This window comes from Amblyomma mixtum, chromosome 1, assembly GCF_055824585.1.
Source record: "Amblyomma mixtum isolate Tamu chromosome 1, ASM5582458v1, whole genome shotgun sequence".
Classification (NCBI taxonomy): domain Eukaryota; kingdom Metazoa; phylum Arthropoda; class Arachnida; order Ixodida; family Ixodidae; genus Amblyomma; species Amblyomma mixtum.
This window is the reverse complement of record NC_143012.1, coordinates 179,493,112-179,513,893: the sequence shown is the minus strand read 5'-3', so window position 1 is coordinate 179,513,893 and position 20,782 is coordinate 179,493,112. Positions and strand designations below refer to the sequence as shown.

Here is a 20,782-nt window from a genome sequence, read left to right as displayed (position 1 = left end):
AAACGCCACTTTCGCAATTTCGCAAAATTTTAAGTTTGGATCGTTGCAGAAAGAAAACTCATATATTGTGGAACCTGAATTGTTCTGCAATAAGTATGTGCAAACTCTTCTGTTGGCCAAAGGACAATACTATTTTTTGGTTCTTGGCAGAACACAAATCGCAAAACTCATTCAAAAAGTTATAGGTAGAAAGAAAGGCACATCTCAGAACAAAAAAGGGACGAGAACCTGGGACTGAAGTTTTTTTCTAAGTATTTATCGATCCTTCTTACTTCCGCCAGAGAAAATTGGCGCTTATCGATAAGAAGTTTGTTTTTATTAGGGGTTGAAATCTGCTGGAATTCAAAAGTTTAGAAACATTGCCGACTTTGACTCGGATTTAAAAAAAAAACAACCACGCCGATTTTTTTTTAAATTTTTGAAAGACATTTAGTTTCCGCTAAATCTGAGCAAGCACTAAAGTGTTCGCATATATTGTTTTAAAGTACAAAATTAAATGCCTAATACAGACCATATTTCGTTCACTTACCGTTACTAGATATTGTTCGTTAAAAGGATTAACGGTCACGAATCAGACTTCTCACTAAGTGCATATGGTTATATTTCATTTAGCATAATGACACAATCTCAGCAAATATCTTGGAAGCATGTTTTTCCTTGTAGACTTTGTTAATAAGTATTAGTTCCTTCGCGTGGCTTCTAGACGTCTGGGTAATGCAAGTAAGAATTTAGCCGTACTTCAAGGGTGTTTCGAGATACTTTGGCTCGAGATCAGGATTCTAAAACGCTTAGCTCAATGTAGCCTTTTGATCGTGTATAACCCCTGTAGTAAAACTTAGACCGAACTTGCGCGAACTGGTATAGGTGTGATTTGGGCTTCTGGTACTCCAAAATGTGCAAGGAAAGTCTTTTAATCTCGGAAAGAGGCATATTATCTGCTTATGTCGGCAAGCTACTGCGGCCTGCTGCGTCCTCGGAAAGTGGAAGCATTACCGGAATGATGTAACTTTTGCCAGAAAAAAGTTGATAACCAGTAGTGTGCACGAAAAGAAAACGGTAACTTTGCAGTCGGATGAGAGCTCCGACTTCTTTATTGTTACTTAAGCAACTTTAAAGGAGCCCCTGAGAATTGCTCCCAAAAGCTACGCAAGATGTATTCCAGGAGGATCAATATGCATACAGGAAGGCATAGCAGCGAGTAAAAAATACCGTTTTCCATTTCAACTTTGCTCAGTATACAATAAATCGGTTCCCAAATGCAATAATGGCATAACAGAAAAATGTTATCGGTTTTCAAGTGCACTGCCACGTCGAAAGCCCAGACGAGGACATTTCGCCCACATTTCCGACCACTCACATGTCTCAGGACATGCGTGCCTGGCTGTGCTGAAATCAATGCACATCCCCAAAACAGCGTGTCCATTTATGCGCTTAGGCAATTTTTGCCAGTGACCGGACTGCCACTCACTGTAAGAGCAAATATCAGTTTCAGCAACTCCAATAGAAGGGTTATCGAGTCAAAAAGCTGGTGTTTTCGGTCACTGGGCGCAGAAAAGGTGTTTGCAACGACGAGAACGGCCTCTCCCATATCTCTCCAATTGACCTTGTCCTTTGCCAGTTGCGGCCACCGTATATCCCCGCAAACTTCTTAAAGGGACTATGAAACAAATTAATTGAGATTACGTAAAGATAGGCAATCCATCACTCGTCACCGGAGCGAAAGAATTTTCGAGCTAGCATGAATAACAACGAAGTTATAGACGATTAAAAATCACGCTCCTCCTCTCCCCCCTCAACTCATACGCGCGGAGCACCAAGAAAAAATAAAGAAAACAGCTCCGGGACTGGGCTCCGCCCATGAATACGTCATTCGCTGACGTTCGGTTTACGGCTTCCGGTTGTCGCACTCCCGAGGAGCAGCGTGCGTCGGCAGCGTCTCTCCGGTCTCGGCGCTTTCTTTGCTCCCGAACCCGGCAGAAAGAGGCGGCAGAGGTAAATTGGAAACATATGCGTGAAGGCAATGCCCTGGCCCGCGCTTGCCCGAGGGGGTCGCGCGGCGCCTCGAGCAGACGATTTTCACCGCTACCGGAAGTGTGCCCGTGACGTCGTAGCTGCCGCGGCTCGAGCGAATGACAGCGTGTGGTGGCCTACCGACGTCATGGGACTAGTGACGTCTGTTTTCCCGGTTTTGGTTTCAAAATCGCTCCCTACGAAGACACCAATCGGCCCGCGAATTTTAAAAAACGCGATTTTTAAAAAGCCATAATAAATTGCCGGCTCAGTTCCGAAGACTCATACTTGGTGGCAGTGCTTCTGAGCATAACTTGTAACATTTACAAGCGTCTTTTAATTCTTTTCATGGTCCCTTTAATCTCATCTGTCCACCTAACTTTCTGCCGCCCCTACTCTTGCCTTCTTACCATGCTCTACCCAAGCCCATTTCTTCCTCTTTATTTCGACCAGGATGTCCCTAACTCACGTTTGTTCCCTGACCCACTCTGCCTTCTTCTTGTCTTTTAATGTTACACCAATCATTTCCCTTTCCATAGCTCACTGCGGTGTCCTTAACTTAAGCTAAACCATTTTCGTTAGCCTCCACGTTTCTGCCCCTTAGGTGAGTACCGGTAAAGTACAGCTGTTGTATACTTTTCTCTTGAGGAATAATGGTAAACTGTCATTTATCGAAGAGAACGTTCCAAATGCGCTCTACCCCATTCTTACTCTTCTGGTTATTTCACCCTAGTGATCGCAATCTGCGGTCGCTACCTGCACTAAGTGCACGTATTCTGTTATCACTTCCAGCGCCTCGCTATCAATCGTGAACTCATTTTCCCTTCCGAGGCTGTTGAACATTGGTTTGGTTTCCTGAATATTTTTTAAACTCACCGTTTTGCTCTGCCTGCTTAAGTCATTGATCGTGCTTATGCAGTATTTAACGTAAGGGTCATCTCCACCCTGATTTCTTGAGGCCTGCATGACTGCTTAGATTTTGGCTGAGTGAAATGTTTCTTCGTTATCTAGGCAGGTTACATACTGGGGTTGGTTATATTCTGCGCATTTCTCATGTACCTGATTGACGGTATGAATATGGTCTATTGTCAAGTATCCTTTACGAAAGCCTGCCTGACCATTTAGTTGCTTTAAGTCTAAAGTAGTCCTGACTCTATTAGCGATTACGTTAGTATATACCTTATAGACAACTTACAGTAAGCTTACCGGTCTGTAACTGTTCAAGCCCTGGACGATCCCTTTTTTATGGATTGCGATGATGTTAGCGTTTTTGTTCTGATCACCATCCATATTAACGCGACAAAATGCATGCGTTTTAATGGGCCCTGTGCATTTTCCCTCTGTACATTGTCCGGACAGCAAGTTTTCATATTAATGACGTGTAAATACATTGAAAAAGTTTGGTCCCCAGTAAAACTGTCCATAATTCGAGTCGTCCATATTAACGGGAGTCCTATTAACGAGGAACGAATGTAAATCATTATGCCCCTACTAGTGTTCTTGATAAAGAAGGAATCGACGGCGACAAGCTTTCTTGGGTGCAGTGCGGATGTGTTCGGGGGGTCTCGTTGTCATATGCGACCGTCAGGAGGTGTTATATATTTGCATGGATTTTTTCTGAGACGACGCGGGTGCCCCTCGCGCTGTTAAAATCATCATAGAGGAAATGGGCTGCAGGGTATACGAACGGTCCTTCGAGCTGCAATGGAATCAGGATCTGATGAGCGGTTCATGGAAACGATCTTGTATTTTTTTTTTTATGGTGACACCTGGAATTAAGAGAACTGGGAAGTGTTGGCATGCTGCTGCGTAATGCAGAGATTTAATTGTATAATGAGATGATTTAATGTCGCCGGCATAATTGCGACACTCTGGTTCCATCCCACACCACGTCATATTAACAGGGCATAGAGTCATCCCAAACAAAATTTGCTGTGTGGATCAATCGATAAAAGAGAATATGAAGAAGTACAGTCGGGGACAAAAGTCTCCGGACCACGCGTTCCTCAAACGAAGCCGATAGCTCTGCTATTAGCCGGCGGCTGGAGACCACACTTGTGGAGGTAAAAGTTAAATTTTTGTTCTTTCATCTCCACATGTGCGGTCTCCAGCCGCTGTCTGATAGTAGAGCTATAAGCTCCGTTTGAGGAACACGTGGTCCGGAGACTTTTGTCCCCGACGGTACGCGCCTGGATATTAGTGTGTGTTCCGTCCCGCGACCACTACTGCACTTTTATCGCGCTTGAAAGACGAAAATAAGATAATTATGATGAAAACATTTTAATTGGACCTAAAATTCGGGGTCGGTACCCTGATTCCGGGAGTCAGTTGGATCCCGCAGCCGTTCTTAACCTTTCGGTGAGCTCTTACTGAACTTTCAGGTCTGAGAGTTCAGCCACGATTGGCGGCGCCTTGCGTGATCGTTTAGATTTCGTTTTCGGCTCCCAGATGCATCATGTTGGGCTGCGGCCACTCAAGTTCAGTTCTCAGGATTTAGCGAAAACTGCATTGTTGATATCACGAATCGATGCGTTTTAATAGGGCCCTTTTTGTTCGGGCTGTTAATATTTTGCAGGCTTCTAAATAATTGGGCGCTATTTTTAGATCGGAGAATCGGGTAGAAATCGGGGTATTGAAAAATTCTTCCGTATTTAGGGGTTTTTGGGGTTATTTCTTCCAGTAAAAATATTTCATTACTAGCGCCCACTGTTGTGCGGGATCTCCTACGCAGTGATCCCTAATCATATATTGCTTTGATGAACGATCTAGAAATGGCAGGTTGCTCAAAGTTTCTCTCAACTTCTTCTGTATTTCGGGGTTTTTTGAATTATTTCTTCCAGTAAGAATATTTCATTATTAGCGCTCACTGTTGTGCGGGATATCTAACGCTGTGTTCTCTAATCATATTGCTTTGATAAACGATCTAGAAATGGCAGGTTGCTCAATGTCACTGTCTTGCAAATGAGGTCATTTTTTTTCTCATTTCTTACAATATACTGTGGCGTAGAATAGCAAACCCATCTGGAGCACATCCGTGTCATTGCCATGCTTGTTCGCCTATGTCTGTACACTGAAAACCTTCACCACCACCACGGCAGTCAGTCGAAAGGCACAAGCCTTGGAACAAAACTTCTCCACAGTTGCTAATAACTCCGGTAAATAATTGTGCTATGGCCTGAAGGCTGTAACATGGCCTGAAGCTTTTAAGTAATCCTCACATTTAGCTACGGCATGAATAACAAAGGTTAAAGCACGCATAAAAATTGGAGGGTTCACTTAAGCTCCGCCTTAAGGGTATGACGTAGTAGCGTGATAGGCTAATTCCCATATCTCTAGAATTGGTCTTTCTCTACTCTCCACTCATAGATGCCTGGGAGTCCTCATACCCCTCCAGGCGCAGTGGATAAGCTGTGTACCACTGCCCTGCGATGGCATGCAAGTGCTCCCACCGACGGGCCTTGTGCGACCCAGGTCTCTCTTCCCGAGAGACCAATTATTGAATTAACTGCCACCTGCCAGGGTGGGCAGTTTGCTCACTATCCGGTGGGCAGGTTGTGATGGAGCCACAAGGTCACGCGACCTAGGCGGCCCACCTTCCTGATAGGTGGCTCTCTGGACAACACCTGCCAGATCCATGCTCGGGATTGTTCGCTCACAACGCCGACGCCGGATTTTGTGCGTAACGGAGCCTTTAACGCTGTTTCGTTAAAAATCATGACCCATTAAGCAAATTAAAACACCGTTCTAGCGCAAGTACAAGACATACCCGTTAGTTTCCATGCGGTGCCCTGTAGTTTGTTTGCTGACAGACAACATATTCTTGAATGCGTATTTTGATTGATTGATTTATTGATTTATTGGAGTTTAACGTCCCAAAGCGACTCGGGCTATGAGAGACGCCGTAGTGAGGGGCTCCGGAAATTTCGACCACCCGGGGTTCTTTAACGTGCACTGACATCGCACAGCACACCGGCCCCTAGAATTTCGCCTCCATCGAAATTCAGCCGCCGCGGCCGGGATCGAACCCGCGTCTTTCGGGCCAGCAGCCAAGCGCCGTAACCACTGAGCCACCGCGGCGGGTAATGCGTATTTTCATGTAGAAATTGGGTCTAACAGGATATTCTCGGCGTGCAAGAATCGGGTGAACCCGGCTTCTACACGAGAACGAGCGGTTCTGATTATGACGCTGTAATAGCGCAGTGCGAGCGAAGCGACCCATAAGCATGCGTGGCAACGAACAGCTGGCGGTAGCTTCAATATCGGTGACCGCCTCACTCGCCCCGCAAATGATGCGTCCTGATTTACCCACGACAGCACCAGTAACCTCAGGAGTCTGGGCCAGGGTCGTGCGAAAAATATCCCAACCTCAACTCCCAATTTCTCAGTAACAGATGCATCCTTTTCTGCTGAAATATCAAAAGAGCGAAAAAAGGCCTAGGATTCGGATTTTACTGAACTCTAAACAAAAATTAGCTTATAAAGGAGTAAAATGTAAGTAAACTGACCTCTAGAGCACTTCCTTTTCGCGGTAGGATATGCTGTCCAGGCCCTGGGGTATATTTCCATCCCTAAAATTACTGAACACGTACGGTTTCGAATGGAAACAAATTTCCTCATCAAAACATGCAAAGTTGTCGCAGTTACGAAGATTATAGCCGAGTTTTCAATCTTCTCTATTTGCTAACCTGAAGACCTTCAATGTCGCGTGTAAAAGCCTCTTTCCATTCCTAACTGCACCTAGTTATTATGCTTTGCCTTGGGAACACACCCCCCTTGCCAAAAGTAAGAATTCCGTATATTTAGTGATTGAAATCTGCCCCTGGAATTGAGGAGCCTATCCTGCTTACGTAGCAAGGAGCGCGCTGGAGGACAGATTGCTCCTACTTTGCTCCCATATATAGGCTTATTCGTGTTTAGAGTGTTAGAACGAAAACACTGCAATGCTTAGCTGCTCTTGCAGCTTGTAAGATTCCCGAGCAGTGTGCCACTTCGTTCGTCAATATTCCGACTCTCCCATCTTCCTGTTATCTCTTCTTTGTTCACTCTATCATCTTTGTCTTAACCGATCACCTTTGACAGGAATGACTAGGAAGCCTTGAGCATGCTGAGTTGCAATGTGATTTGCGTTACTCTGCAGTGATCGCAAGATTTTCTTCTTATTCAACTGATAGATTTGAAGCACGTGGTCGTTTCTTTCGCTATCCTTTGGCCGATACGGAGCGAGCTGGCGTTTCTATACCTCGACGTTTCGGAATTATTCGGTTATACCCCGACGTTTCGAAATTATTCGGTTCGCTAAGAATCATTCTCTTTCTTACGTCACAAAGACATCAGATTGAGGCGGCTGATAGGGAGCCCGCTGGTGTAGGTTTCTGCACATTACGGAAAAGGGTTTACGTTACTCAGCACTGATCGCAAGATTTTCCTCTTATTCATCTGATAGATTTGAAGCATGCTGTCGTTTCTTTCGCTATTTTTTGGCCGCTACGGAGCTAGCTGGCGTTTCTATAGCCGGACGTTTCGGAATTATTCGGTTCGCTGAGAATCATTCTCTTTCTTACGTCACAAAGACATAAGATTCAGGAGGCTGATAGGGAGCCCGCTGGTGTAGGTTTCTGCACATTCCGGAAAATGAGAAACAGCGCGTGGGCAGGGTCAAGAGACGGGCAGAATACGGGCTCATACGACGCGAGCCGTACACGTCGGCGTTCCCTTCTGCTCGTCCTGTCTACGCGCTGTTTGTCCGTTTTTCTACCAAGGCCGACCGAATAGCGATGAGCAGGCAGAATTGGCTCCACAACGTGTTTGCGCATATTTTTTACAGTAGGACACCCGAGGCTTCTAGGCTGTTCTCGGCTCGTTCGTCCAAAGTGCTCACCGCGCAAGTGTGGAACCGAGGAGGTTCGCCCGATGACCTCAGATATCATGCCGCGCGCAGTATTTTTTTTTTTCCGCGGGCAGATTCACATTGTACCGCCGCCGCGGTGGCTCAGTGGTTATGGCGCTCGGCTGCTGACCCGAAAGACGCGGGTTCGATCCCGGCCGCGGCGGTCGAATTTCGATGGAGGCGAAATTCTAGAGGCCCGTGTACTGTGCGATGTCAGTGCACGTTAAAGAACCCCAGGTGGTCGACATCTCCGGAGCCCTTCACTACGGCGTCCCTCATAGCCTGAGTGGCTTCGGGACGTTAATTAAGCCCCCATAAACCAAACCAAACTAGATTCGCATTGCCGCGAGTGCATTGTCCTCGATGCAGGATAAAAAGAGACGTGCTGAGAGCGTGGATGTCCGAGCAGACTGATTTTATTCTTCACAAAACAGAAACGCATTCGAAAGAAGAGCGCGTAGGCAGCGAGAGAGAGAGAGGGGGGGGGGGGGTTGCAGAGCGATTAGACGTTTTGATGATGCAGCGCCGCGCAGGTGTGAGGCATCTCAAGTTGTCGACGAGCGAGGCATCTTGTGTGTCCGACCCACGGCGACGCCGGCGCGTCCCTTCGCCTCCTCTTCTCGTCTTCTACAGCATTGAAGTCCTAGCGCTAGACCTAGGATTGAGGAGGTTCCTATATGGTCGCCCTATGGTGCGGTTCAGCACTATCGTATATGTACACAGACTGATATTACACAATAACCCTGGGCACCTTGAGCCTTGTGCGTCTGCTTCAAGTATCAATGATTGTTACTTCTGTACTTTTCTTTCTACTTGTAGTCCTTAGCCAGAGTAGCCTGGCTCGGAGGCATGTTCGTTTGTTCACGCAATTTTGGTATTTCTTTTTCTATAAGAATGTTGTCGTTTGAAAGGCAGCCACTAAACAGATAAAGTAAGATATGCTGTCAATATCTGTAGTTAGCACCGAAACGCGAAGCACCCAATATGCCATAAGCCTCTGCTCGCTAGAGACAGAACAGATTAAGTGTTTTCATGGTGTAACGCTGTGTGCTCGTCTTTGCCACCGCTCGACGTTTGAACACGGCCTTGTCCGCAATACATGAATAAGGCTGCTGTATTTTTTTTCCGACAGGGCGGTTAAATGCCTGACCGGGTGCTAAAAAGTGCAACAGTGCCGCGGTCATTCGAGTTGGTATTCCAAAACGTGCATCTTTCAGGCAAGTTTTAGTACAGGCTTACTCTCCCGCTTTCGTGCTTTCGCGAAAGGCGTCCTGTTTTAACGCGAGAGCTTTAGAAGCCCCATGCAGGAAAAAGTTGTCCGGCGTCGGCGTCGGCGTAGTAGGCGGTTTTGAGCCTCGCAGCCGGAGCAACCGGCCGCTCCGTTGTGCACGCATGAAACCCTGTCTAGAAACGTCGAAATCGTTCACTGAAAACTTTAACTGCCTGTCTTTATTACGAGCGCGAGCGCACAGACTGTAACTACACGTTGGCGACATTTGCTATCGATTCCGGGGCTCGATGTGTCTTCCGGAAGCACGACCTCCCCAACTGTACGAGCCGTCCACTCGTGCACGTCACTGCGCGTCGTTCCTTTCGTTACGCGTCTTAGGTTTACGCCGGCGTGCGTCGGCTCCCCCGTCTCGTCCGTCAGAGGCAGGAAGTGGGGGCCCTCGCGTGATTGGCACGGCCCGCAATTACCGTCATCCGCACGGCGGATGGTGAGCACCGGGCGCATATGGGTCATTATGTATAGCCTCCTCAACGTCCCGGTCCCGCCAGTACGCATGACTCGATCCCCAGTGAGTGGCCAAGCTGTTCCGCATTCAGTGAAAACACATCCGACGCCCACAGTGGACGCCGCCACAAATAGCCGTACAAACCCACAGGCCGCCAACCACAATCCTGCAAAAGAAAATTATAGGCCTGTCGCGTCACCGAGGGCAAGCGCCGAAAGAGCGAAATTCGTGTACTCCGGAAGCATTCGAGATTGTAACAACACCCAGCTATGAAAATAGACACCCGTCATTGTTTAAAGGGTAGTCGAAGCTCACTTTCATACCCAACAATTCTGGGCAAAAGCATTTCTGAACAAGAAAAAGTTTATGAACGCAGTTTTTTTATATGTCATAAGATTTCATTATAACAGTCAATATATCCGCACATCTCCCGTCGGCACGCTTGCAATATTTTTTGTTGCTGTTAACTTTTATGCTATCGTCAAAAGCGTTCCCTGTTGATTTTCTATGGCAGTCTTGACTGCTCGATATGAGCGATGGAAAATCTTTAAAAGAAAGATTTTGCTACACATCAGGATAACCTTCAATATAATTCCGTAATAGTTCAATACAGTTTTTCAGTATTCAAAATTTTTGTGCAAGAATGTTTGATGTGTCCTTTATGAGCGCGGATAGAATTATTTTGGGCTTCCTTTGATTAAGTGGTATCACTTTGCCGTCATTTAATTCCAGTTTTTGCCTTTAGGTTTCGCCAACAATTACCGCTTGGTGTATTTTACGCTTTAAGAGCATCGCGCGCGATCATGTTCTTCGGTGTTCTTTCGCACATAGTGCACATAGTTTTTACATACGTTTTACATAGTGCACATTTTCCGGTCAATTCTCAAAGCTGTTAGATGAATAGGTTTTGAATGGCCAACTGCGTTGTCGTTTAGTATGCACCAAATAGGTAAATAAATAAAAATAAATGCCTGTAAATTGTTCCAAATGCGCTAACTACCCGTGGATGATAAGTTCCCCACTCTGCGCGTTGCGCATCTCATCTGTCTCGAGAATGTCCGACACGCAAGCGCTTCTTTTCTATTTTATACCCACCTTAACGAATGTCAAAAACGGCAGGGCAAGGCATCAGAACAAAGTCTTTGGAGCCTCGATGGGTATTACAGATTTATTTCATTAAAAAAAAACAAACTTGGCCGGTTGTTTACCCTTGATCGTAAAGCGACTTTCAGTGAGAGCTGGCCTGGTGCGAAATGCCGGTCCAAGTCGAAGTGTCTACTATAAACAGCTGCGGCGGATATTTTTGCTCCTTCAGTCAATTGTCACCTATGTGTTGCACCTGAAATCATCGAGCACTGCTCTATTGGCTGTAAAGATGCAATTTTATTGTAGGACATTCTACAAAGGACGCTGAAGAAATACTTTGTTTTCATTTCTCACAGTGTGCGTTGCCTAATGGCCACCCAACATGACCACGAACCCTCTTGACATGATTTTCTTTCTGGGACTGCACAGCCTGTAGAAAATGCGCATGTTGGACCGGCGTGCTGAGCCTGTCGTCTTCCCCAGCACACAGTTCGGCTAGATGGTACGCCAGCTGAAACATACGAAGACAGTAAATATAAACGGGGCTGGTTCCCGTTATTGATGTCCTGTCTTTACTTGCCACCGTTTTAGCTAAGTTGTCTTAAGAAGTGTGTTTTAGTTGTGTGGTGTTTTGTTTCATTCCGCATGCTCGGCTACTTGTTAATTACATTGTAAATAATGTATATACCTCTCCCCTGCATATAAAGGCGTGTAATAAATACCATGCTGAAAAAGAAGACTGCGGCGATAGCCCAGTTCTCTCGCGCACCGACCTGCGAAGCTGATCTGCTCGCGGTGCCGCGGGTTCGAATCCCAGTCGTGGATATCTATCTGATTTATTTTTATTTATTACTTTCACAAGGCACAAGCCCACGAACACCGCAAGCATACAAACATCCCAACACCTTGCTCGGGTTTGACCCATAGGAATATTGCTTTCGCACCAGAGATATAAGCAAAGTAGAAGTACTGGAAAGTATCTATAACGGCTGCATAGCCTCTGCAGTCCTTCATAGAGAAAGTAATAAAATCCCAATAACTAAGGGTGTCAGGCAGGGCGACCCGATCTCTCCAGTTTTGATACATGTAGTGTTTATAGGACATATTAAGAAAACTTGATCGAGAGGAATTGGGGATATATGTCGACGAGAATACCATAGTAATTAGGCTAACGATGACGATGACTGTAGCAATTTACGGTTTGCTGACGACATCGCGTTGCAAGTAACTCAGGAGAGGGATTGCAAAGCATGGCCGAGGACCTAGAGAGAGAAAGGAGAATTGTGGGTTCAAAAATAAATATGCACAAAATTGAAGTAATGTTCAACAGTCCCGGAAGGGAGCAACAGTTTACGATAAGCAACGAAGCTCCGGAAGTGGTCTTAGAGCAGGCAGTCATGCAGATCTGGACCAGAATGGAGAAATACCTAGGCGAATAGCAACACGGTGGAGTACATTTGGCACGCACTAGCTCTCAGTTGATGGAGAATATTCGTTACCAGTATCTCCTCAGGGGGAAGGTATACAACAGCTGCATATTACCTGTACTCACCTATGCGGAGAAGACGCGAAGGCTAGAGAAAAGGGTTGAACATGAACTGAGGACAGCTGTGCGAGCTATGGAACGGAAAACGATAGGTGTAACGTTAAGAGAAAATGAGAAAGCAAAGTGGGCCACGGAACAAGCCTGAGTTAATGACATCCTATAGTCGAAACCAAGAAGTTGAAAGGGACTTGGGCAGGGCATGTAAAGCGAATGCAATTTAACCGATGGTCCTTAAGGGTAACGGAGTGGATTCCAAGAGAAGGAAAAGTGTAGCAAGGCGTGGCAGAAAGTTAGGTTGGCGGATGAAGTTAAGAAGTTTACGGTGATGGAGTGGTAGCAGATGGCAGAGGAGAGGGTTAATTGGAGAGACATGGGAGAGGCCTTTGTACTGCAGTAGGCGTAGTCAGGCTGCTGCTGATGAATATATGCTAACTATACACACGCGAATGTTGTGGTTTGCACTTTGGCCAGCTTTTTTCCCTCTGCCTTATTTTTCAAGAACCTCGAAAAGCTTTTTTTTTTCCTACTTCCATAGCGAGAACCCGTGATCGCGCTACGCTAAAACTCTCTTCAAGATCACTCAAGCAGCAGGCCAAGGACGCTGATGCGCGCAACGTGCGAAAGGTGCACACGGTGGCCCAGAAGACCAACTAATACTGTGGAATTACAAAGACATGTGGACCCTATATGCATTTGAGCAGAACGACATTCAAGGCCTGGAATAGAATTCGGAGACACGAGATTCCGTGCTGCTCCACGACAATTACCAGAGGTTGTCGATGGCTTCGGAATATTCGCGCCTCATGCTGGAGCCGCCCCCGTCAGATTTCGTTTTGGGAGCTTTAAATGGCCCCTTGAAGCGTAAGACTGCACTCTGCAATTATTATCTCTGATGGTAACGAAGGTGTTAGAAGCATGACTTAGCGATTCTCATTCTTCTTCTTTTGCAAAAGTGAATGTCATGCAGTAAGCTAGTCGTGTTCCCATTCCGTCATTCTCTGGCGCCAACACTTTGTGTGGCCCTGCCTGAACGCGTCGCTCTGCGTCGTGCACCACTCTTTCCTGGACGATAGTACAAATTAAATAAATTATATTTTACTGACTCTGTTCTTTGGCAATTTGGTCTTGTCGAAAAAACTACACAGAGCGTTTACTACACTCTAGTCAGTGCGAAAGCACGGATTTGTTCTACGTATAGAAGACTGCGACGAGCGGGCAGTATCGCGGGACGGAGCGCTCGCCCTACAGGCCAGCTGTGAGCAAACAACATAACAGACACCGGGCAATTTTGTTCGGGGTTGGTGTCCGTCGGATTAGCGCTTACTCAATAATATCGTTCCCCACCTCTCCCATACACAGATATAGACTCGCAAACACTGCATTAGCGAAACTTCACAGGCGGACAAGTGGAAGAACCCGCATAATAAGCCCAACAATAACAAAAAGCAGAAGAGGCAAAAAATAACGGACGATCGCGGTAGAAAAAAAAATAACACATTTCGTGTTGTTTCACATCTGCCATGTTTTGCCGGAATTATTAAATTGCAACTCGGCATCGTATCAGAAACAGGCTGAAACAAATTAAAGACGAGAAACCGAAAAGAATGTCACCCACGTCAGAGTCGAAGGCCAATGTCTGCTGCGTCCGACAACGAGTGACCCGAAGCAAAAAATACTGCATAGCCGCGCCATTTAGAGACTGTCGAACATGACAGCGCGGGGGACATGATAACGGATGTCTCTGCGTCTCTATTTGCTTGTTTTCTGCACTGACACATGCACGCGCCGACTCAGTTTTTGCAGAAAGGGGAGAAACAGCGACCGTCGCTCGTCTACGTGTTCGGGCTCTGAACGGGGCCGCAGGTGGATTCTGCGAGTGCCATTCCGCTCCGTTCTTGCAGCCTTTGCCCCCCATACGCCGTGTAGTACGGGGCCACCGTGCCGAGCTTGGGCGCCTGGGAACTGTAGCGGCGGGTTCTGAACTTCGCAGCAACGGTTAGGTGAGGACTCCTCGGTATATTGCGACCTCATGATCGGCACCACGACCGCCGCCATTATCGTTTTGGGCCATTATTTAGTGCTCCGGTGGCTTAGTAGTTGTGGTGCTCGGCTGCTGACCCGAAAGACGCGGGTTCGATCCCGGCCGCGGCGGTTCAATTTCTATGGAGGAGAAATTCTAGAGGCCCGTGTACTGTGCGATGTAAGTGCACGTTAAAGAACCCCAGGTGGTCGAAATTTCCGGAGCCCGCCACTACGGCGTCCCTCATAGCCCGAATCGCTTTGGGACGTTAAACCCCATAGACCAAACCAAACTAAACCTATTTAGTGCTCCTTTCAGTCAGTCGGCTGCTTAGTACCAAGCTTTAAAACAGCTGCTGGGCTAGTTGGTTGTAAGACATAATAAAAGGATTCTAGCGCTTAGACGTACAACACACAAGAGAGAAGACAGAAGACAGCATGGGCGCCTTGTAGGAAGGGCAGCTTCGCTTCTTGGGTAATGGAACCTTCTTTGAGAAACCCATTCCGGGCACTGGGCAAGCGCCCGTGTTGGCTTCTGTCTTCTCTCTTGTGTGCTGCGTCTCGGCGCTAGAATCTTTTATTATATTTGGTAACACTACGTAGTAATAACAGGAACGATGGTTATGTGCTCAACTTTCACACAGTACTCCAACTCGACGGATAAGCTAAAGAGTACGAAACGTGCAAATAACACTTAGCAGTGCGTTCACCATCAATTTTTTTTATGTCTATTTATGTGTTACCCACACCGCCTATTACGGTATTAAAGGCATGTTGCTAACAAGTTGAAGCTGGCTTGTATCGATATGACACAGCATTCTAACGACAGAGAGACCACTATCACTGAGCACGGAGATCTTAAAGCTATAAAATACCAACAAAAAACATCAAGATTCCGTCAATAGCGGCCGATTTTGAAAGTATACTGCATGCGTCGACACCGCACTTTTGCCCGGATCTCAGCTGCTCTGCTACAACGTTGTTCACTTCAAAACGGCGGCAACCAGTCCTCCGTGCGGACGTCACGACTTTGAATCAAGTGACTGGAAGATTTTAAATTCAAACTTTCTCAGCCATAAATGTTTTTTTTTTGTGGGACAAACATTAGCTTGCCCAGAGAGTGCCTGTGAATTAAATTTTACTGAGAACAGTAGCTGGGTGGAGTTGTCTCTTTAAAGTGCGCGTTTTATATGCGGGAAGGGGAGAAGAGGCGAGGGGGGAGGGTGCACACTATCTGCAAAAGCCTCAGTCCACACGACGTTGCATGGCAAGCAACCGCATAAAAAAAAGGCACCGGTAGAAAGTACACATTATGCGTCGCGTTACATAATATGGAAAATTTGCATGAAACGTCAAAAAGAAATCAAGAGCGATTGATACAAAATATGAACTAAATGTCATGTAATGCATGAAATAGAAAAAAAAATACGAATAGGAAACCGAGAAACAGGCATTTGTAAAGATATGTACTTGTATCTCAACTGCACTTGCACCACACATTGCTGTTTATATGCATATATTAGGCATCATTAATTTAATCTCGAAACCACGGAATTGTTTAAGAGGACGCCAACCACGGGAGCAGGAAGACTTTTTTCAATCGCGAATAGTTGTTACAAATAGGGCGATCGAAACATTTTATTTTGGCAAATAGTTTTGAAGGCTTCAAAGCTGCTCTCTATGCGTACTGATCGACAGTTAGACTACAGTATGTACATTCACGAGCAATATGAGAGGAAACACGGTTTTTGCATAGGATTAAGATTTTGATGGTTATTGCAGCGCTGAACTTGAGGACGACTTTTAGATTTTATACGCCAAGATGGAAACCAGTAAACATAAAAAAACTGCCACAGATAATTATAGAATAAGAAACGAATGCTCAAACATTGTTCCCTGTTATATTTTTCATGATTGTACCTCTTTGTGTCTATCCCGGCTGTGTTACGGCAAACCGAATGAAACACGTTTAAACGAAGTTTCTTTCTCCTTGTTTTAAGGGGTTCTCGTGGCAATATTTGTTTCGCGTTTCTTGTGCTGAATTCGGAACTATAGTTTCCAGTAACAAAATGAGCAGCCAAATTTTTTCATTATAAGTTTGTTCTTATCTCCTGTTGTTCGCAGATCCCAGGTTGCATAAGAAAAATCTAATGCTGACCTTATATTACGTTTTAATATAGTAGTGCCCTAGTAATTATATTACAGTGTTTAAATTGCTACGCAGGAACCGCAGTGACCTTCCTGTTGTGTTGCGGCATGACATCGACGGTAATATGCTAAATCAATCGTAAAATGCAGTCCTACGGCTTAAAATTCAACCAACTCTTGTTAGCGTGGACTATTGGAAGCGTATCCAAGGAACCACGCGTTCGATTTTTTGGTACAGGTCATACGTACGTTCTTGCTTAAATCTAGCCAAATCTGCCTCTACTTACACTATTGATAAATAAAGTTAAGGCCTTGCTATAAAACACTAAAGTCTTCTTTGCATGCGCTTAACAGCTATATGTACTTGTTTGACATAGTCGAGAGCGCAAAGTTTCATCTGTGATGCAACCGCTCCACTTGTAGTATTAATAAATAATAAAAAAAGACAAGTTCCCAAACTGACCCTTGACGGACACCGGAGGTAACTTCCGCTGTAGATGATTGTCAGGCGGTTAACACGGCTACGCAACGCTAAATGATCGGCTATACAAGAAACCACTTGGGGGCTCATAATTAGGAACTACTGCGGCAACTCATCGAATGTGTTTTTGCCCCAGAAATATGCAGTACAGTGCCGATCGAAGCAATATCGTAAGTGAATTCGGTAGTGTTACACAAAATTATCCTTTCCTAAAAGCATGGCGAAAGGAATTGTATAAAGAATGCTGGTTAATGGTTGTTACAGTGTTCGTGTACACACTGTATTCAAAATACCTGCATGCAACGCATGTCAGAAAAATCTGTCGATATTGCAGGACGCGGCCAGATATGTGAATTGGTACTGCCGCAGTTTTTCAGTTAGTTGGAAGACAATCTTTCCGTATACGAGTGACCTTCCAAAAATAATTATCAGAAAAGCGATAAACGTAGTGACGAAATTTTAAAGAAATGTTTTTACGACTGATGAGGACCACCACCTTAGTCGCCACAAATATGCATCGATTCCATCTTTCGTTATTACGACGCTATTCATATCACCCATCACCAATAGGAGCGGAAACCTCTTGACGTCATTATTTTCCGCGACGTGTGAGAGTATACAAAATCAAATAATCCGTATACTGTCCATGATAACAACGTAGTCTGCAGAAACAAGTGGCGGAACAACTATGGCATCTTTTACGTTTCTTTCTACTTAAATCCAAAATTTATTTAGTGTAAATTTTAACCGCGACTGCAGTGAATTCGTAAATTTATCTTTGACTGATTGAATGGCCATATTGATTTAAACAGTGGCATATTTTGTTCCCTTTCAGTTCACTTTTGCCGGCGTAGGGCGTTATTCACGTTATAGCCATTGCCCCCCCCCCCCCCCCCCCCCCTCTTTTTTTTCGTGGTCGAGGTGTCGCAGCGCTTTTCAGAACCGAGGTTTCGGGTGTACAAAATGTTGATAACTTTCAAAATTTTTGTTTCTTACCGAAAGCCGTAGTTCTTTCGTGCTTTTGCAGTTCATTTATATATATATAGAGTTCGAAATCTCTGAAGTAGTCGGCAAGCCCTTCATTGAATCTGTCTACCTTTTCCTTGTTGTACACATTTTTTCGCGCATTGTATCGGGCCTTCCCTTGCTGGATACTTATTTCCACTGTCGCAGCATCTTGGTCACTTTTGTCGGGAATATCCAGAGCAGAAATGACACAACTAAAGATATTTGTTAGTGACTATCTAGGTTATGATTTCCACAGCTTGGATCTAATGCCGTTCGGCGAAGCGCAGATAAATCTATTATACTCATCTTTTCCTGTACTTTTATAGGGGAGGGTCGCGAACAACTTTATCCTGGATACTCCATGGAACATTCGGTAAATTGAAGCTACCACTAATAACAATGCAATCATTGCGTGCGGTTCCTAGCGATGCTCTAAAGGAGAACAGTACTTCGACGGCAGTCAGGTGGTCTGTAGAAGCTAGACACAGTTGGGAAGAAACGTTTCCCTCAATCACTCTAGCTCTTACCTCCATCAGTGTTAACTTGAGAGAGATAGGTACTCTCATGTGCTAAAAAATAAACACCCCACCGCCATGACAATCTGTATCATTTCTATAACAATACCTCGTTACCTGTGGCATTTCGTAACCACTGATCTGATGACGTCTAACAGCGCTGAAAGCTCATGAACTTTATTAAAACTGCGGCAGTCTATTGCAAGAAAAGAGACGCAAGTTCCACTGGTAAGTCGCGGTCACTTACAAGCAATAGCTTAATAATTTAGCCTGTCACACCAAAGTCTCATTTGAACTCAGTGCTTGCTTTATGTTTTCGCTAAATTGCACAGCCCTTTCCTTTTTTTTCTCAGCACCCCGGAAAAATTCTCACATTGCCTTTAATTTTTCGCGTTGCGCAGGGTGAACCGCTTTTCTTAGATCAACGTAAACTTCGCTATCACTGAGTGGTTTTTAGGGCTTTAAAATTTCCTCAACCTGTGCGCGCTTCATGAAGTATCGCATTCCTTTGCAATGTATTTCTTTAATTTCGGGAAATACCGAGTAGGACGAAAAACTGTAGCTAGTCCTGTAGGCACTGAAAGCTGAGCGAGTTGGAAAATATGCTGGCGCTTGACAGTGAAGACCCGTAATCGTATCTTGATCATTACTGCGCCAGGGTTGGAAGGGTCTCCCCTCTAAGAAGCATACAGAGCTCATGAAGAGGCGAGGCTTGGAAATACACTTACTGACCATTTTACAATATTTGTTCGCTCGCTATAGTTGTCCCGTTTACGCTTGAAAGACAAATTTTCGCTTTTTAGAATCGTAAGGTATTTACGTTTTATCGTTATCCGTTGTTTACAGCGTAAGGATGTGTTAAAGCGGTGTGCTCAGAGAGACCGAGCCGATGGGACGGATCTTGCAGCATAGTGTCAGGCCGGTAGGGAAACGGTTACAGTTGACACGTGAACCCGCATCGAGCCCGCGTCTTATCGGGTCAGCAGCCGAGCGCCATAACCACTGAGCCGCCGCGGCGGGGCAAAGGTGCATCGGTGAGTAATGATGTTACATAGCAAATGATGAATTGCATAGTCCGACATATGAACTAACCAAGTTAACTGCGTGAAGAATGCAACGTACAATTAGAGCTCGTCAAGGTGTACAATGTCATTTAAATATGCAAACAAAAATTCATTGCATGTCTCTGTTGCTTAGGGCAGGCTAAGGGACCTAAAACACTATCCATTGTTAGAAGCACTGGGGAGAGCTTCTGCATGCAATGTTCATAGTACGCACGCTCGTCAGCATACGCAGGGCACTCAAGCAGGATGTGCTCCACTGTTTCCACCGAGCCGCGGTTATAAAGCGGACTGTTCGTTTGTCCGAATCGGTATCGCAAGCCGTTTGTAAAAAATGCTGCGTTCAGGCGAAGTCGGTGTTAAAGTGTTTCCAGATGGCGAGGAATTCTGGGTGGGTATCTTGATCTGATACGTGGGTCGACTGAGTGAGGAATTGTATGTCGGCAAGCTCCAGAGCCGATACATTTGTTCGGAAGCAAATCTTTTAGCCATATGGGGCGCATCCGATTTCGTGAAAAAAGTCCGAATGTATCTCCGATGTTGTTGGCGTTTACAGGCCGCCTCCCCTGCTTTTTCATTGGCCAGAATGCCAGAGTGTGCCGGTATGAAATGTTATGCATTGGCCTGCGACAATAGCCAAATTATGTAGGTATACCAAATGTCAAGGGAAATAAGCTGATGATTGGTTTTCTTCAGCGAGTTGGACAGGATCTGCAGAGATGCAGAGCTATGAGAAACAGCTTCTTTAATGCCGTGAAGCCCAGCTATTGTAGATGATTTCTTTAGAACCGGTGCTCTAAAAAAGATAAAAAATGACAAAAAACTAGGACTATAAGAGGCTTAATAGTTTCCATCTCACTGACAAAACACGTGAATATTTGGAACGTGTGTAGCCCGTGCATATTTCTTAAGTGAATGTCTTTGAGCTGCACGTAATAGTTCTTTGGTTCTCTTTGTTCAAAGTAAACCGACATCGCAACAACACGACACACGGAGGACTAGCTGGTAGTGAGTGGCCAGATGGGATTAGTGCTTTTGTTTTTTGTTTTTGTATTTCGCCTCCATCAGACCGTGGCCACCACGGCCGGGACTAAATCTCGCCACCTTGAGCTCGAGCAAAACGGGGAAGCAGTTACGTGGGAAATGCGCAACGTATTATTGGGGTCAGAAGTAACTGACCCCCTTTCGAGCTCCGATCCCTACCGCACAAGCGACCCTTTACCACGGGAACCAAACGAACTAAAAATAATAACTTTCATATATGCTAGCACACTATCGGGGACAA

The 20,782-nt window shown here is 45.4% G+C and overlaps 1 protein-coding gene across 1 annotated transcript in view; it reads left to right on the top strand.

Moving 5' to 3' along the window:
• LOC149370105 (very long chain fatty acid elongase AAEL008004-like) overlaps positions 1–20,782 on the top strand; it is an 88,012-nt gene that overhangs the window by 30,708 nt on the left and 36,522 nt on the right. The window lies entirely within an intron of this gene.